The following is a 3,223-nucleotide window of genomic DNA, read 5'->3' as shown; positions in this document are numbered from 1 at the left end:
ACTGGCCCTACACTCGAATTCGACTATTCGACACCTAAAACCTGCCAAATTTCTTATTTTTAAGTCAATAGGAGGCGTTCAGGGATCAATTTGGAGTTGTTTGCAGCCTCCTGACATTCTAATCGAGTTTTTGAAGTTCAAATCGAATTCCATTCCAATCGAGTTTTCGGGTTGATTCAATTCACCCGAATTTGAAAAATCCGGGTTTTTTTTGATAAATTTCAATTGGTCGAATTTCGAGTTCTTGGGAGTTTTAAAAAACTCACATGAATTAGAAATTCGACCCTTGTCGATTGCCTTCTAGACATTCAAGTTTTTTTCAGAGGCAAAACTCGATTTGAATTTGATTCAAATTTTCTGTTCGGGGGTATTCGATCAAATATTAGACGTCAGATTTTTTTCTTACGTAACCTTCCATTCGAGTTGTGAGTATATTTGAATTTATTAGAGTAAAAAAAAAAATTCACATAAATTCATGGTAAATCTGCCCATTAATGTATATTTTATTTATTGCATGGATAAATTCTACTATTGAAAAGATATTAAAAAGATAAAATGAAAATGTGGGTCATAAAACACACATGGCTCTCTCTTTGGTCACTGATTTTTTTTTATTTTAGAATTCATAAATAGTTTTAATGCTTTCTTTCCTTTGTAAATTTGCTACACTAAACATTGATATAGTCAGTTAAGGCACAACTTCACTTCTCTCCACCTGCATTTTCAGAAGAAGTTGATGAACTCCCCTCTGCTCCGCTGTGTCCCTGCACTGACAGACACAGCAGTGGCCCTGTGTGAATAAACAAGGGGGCAAATTTATAAAAGGGTGAAGTGGCCATCACTATTGAAAATTCGGCAGAGATCTCATCTGCAGGGACATTGCCAATTTACTAACAGGTGTAGACGACAATTGGCTATTGAAATAGACCATAGCTAGCAAATTTTCACGCCCTATCATCAGGCGAATTTTCGCTCAGGCTAACGATGGTTACTCCGCAAATTCATGAAAGTGCGAATTTTACAGAATGTTCCTTCTTTCACCAATTTTCTTCACCAGCTTAAACCTGGCGAACTGATCAGATGAAGCTTCATCCTCCTCAATCTTATGTCAGTGACATCATATCCTGTATGCCGGAAAGTCATAAGTTGTAAAAAAAACGCTGGCATTGCCTTCAAAAGTTCTAACTATTAAAGATTTTTGTGTTAACATTTTTTTTCCCAACCATTTGAAGTTCATGCCATATTAGTTTTAGGGTGGGCTCATGTCTAGGGCATTAGATGATCTCATTTGTCATTATTTTGCTTCTTTGGACATTTCTAATAATAAGTGGCCACTTTGCGACAACATCTCTAATAAAGACGTCCATACAACGAATATGTAGCCGCCCTGTTCAAATTACCTAAGCGTACAGGTACATTAGCCTAAATGAATCAATTTCAGTGCAATAATAATTAGCAAACTTGAAAGGGAAAATATAGTACAAGATAGAGCAACCCATAACTACCAATAAAATCTTTTATTATTCTAACTGAAGTGGTCTAATACGCAGATGCTTATTAGCTGACAGACGGTGCAGGGCAAATTTCACAAAAATATCAACAAATCATTGACTTCATTCCGTTTGCCTCTCTGCTCAAAGCATAGATCAGTATTCTTCCATTTGTTTTCTGTTCCAAACTCTCTTACTATGGTTTTATAAACATACATTACACTGAAAACATATTCAAAAAAGAATACATTGATGGTAAAGCGCTTCTACCGCAGGATAAATTTATTTAACAAGGGATCACCTTTTTGTTTGAAAGCCCTACTTATGTCAAGCCTATTCTTTTCATGTGAATTATACAGTCTTATATTTAGTTGTATATATGTTAAGTACAGGTATCGGACCTGTTATTCAGAATGCTTGGGGCCTGAGCTTTTATGGATAAGGGGTCTTTCCATAATTTGGATCTCCATGCCTTAAAGGGATACTGTCATGGGAAAAAAAAAATTTTTCAAAATAAATCAGTTAATAGTGCTGCTCCAGCAGAATTCTGCACTGAAATCCATTTCTCAAAAAAAGAGCAAACAGATTTTTTTATATTCAATTTTGAAATCTGACATGGGGCTAGACATATTGTCAATTTCCCAGCTGCCCCTAGTCATGTGACTTGTGCTCTGATAAACTTCAATCACTCTTTACTGCTGTACTGCAAGTTGGAGTGATATCACCCCCTCCCTTTTCCCCCACAACAGCCAAACAAAAGAACAATGGGAAAGTAACCAGATAACAGCTCCCTAACACAAGATAACAGCTGCCTGGTAGATCTAAGAACAACACTCAATAGTAAAAACCCATGCCCCACTGAGACACATTCAGTTACATTGAGAAGGAAAAACAGAAGCCTGCCAGAAAGCATTTCTCTCCTAAAGTGCAGGCAAAAGTCACATGACATGGGGCAGCTGGGAAATTGACAAAATGTCTAGCCCCATGTCAGATTTCAAAACTGAATATAAATAAATCTGTTTGCTCTTTTGAGAAATGGATTTCAGTGCAGAATTCTGCTGGAGCAGCACTATTAACTGATATGTTTTGGAAAAAATATGTTTTCCCATGACAGTATCCCTTTAAGAAAATCTTTTAAACATTAACAAAAGCCAATAGGGTTGTTTTTCCTCCATTAAGGATAAATTAATGGGGTGAAGTACAAGGTGCTGTCTTATTATTACATTTTGAAAATTTGGCTAACTATATTAGAGACATTTTTTATTTTGCACAGCCTTTTAACCCAGTTTGTGTTTTTACTCTAGTGTTAGGAATGCTCCGGACCTGGAGTTTTCCAGATAAGGGATCTTTCCTTAATTTGGGTCTCCATACCTTAAATCTACTAAAAATTCATTTAACCATTAAGGGGCAGATTTATCAAAGGTCAAAGTGAAAATTCGAATTTCAAGCTAATTTTTGTGTACTTCGACTAGGATAATAGTCAAAAAAATTTGAAAAAAAATGTAAAATTTTAATTTCAAAATTTATCATGCACAGTCTCTTTAAAAATTCAACGTCAACCATTCGCCATCTATAACCTGCCAAATTGCTGTTTTAGCCTATGGGGACCTCCTAGAACCCATTTGGAGTCAATTAGTGGACTTTGAAAACATTTTTTTTGGGGGGGGGAACTTCGAATTGTACGATTCGAATGCGCTATTACTTCGATTTGTAAGATTCAAATTCGATCGAAA

This window comes from Xenopus laevis, chromosome 1S (assembly GCF_017654675.1).
Source record: "Xenopus laevis strain J_2021 chromosome 1S, Xenopus_laevis_v10.1, whole genome shotgun sequence".
NCBI classification, from domain to species: domain Eukaryota; kingdom Metazoa; phylum Chordata; class Amphibia; order Anura; family Pipidae; genus Xenopus; species Xenopus laevis.
Note: the sequence above shows the minus strand (reverse complement) of the source record.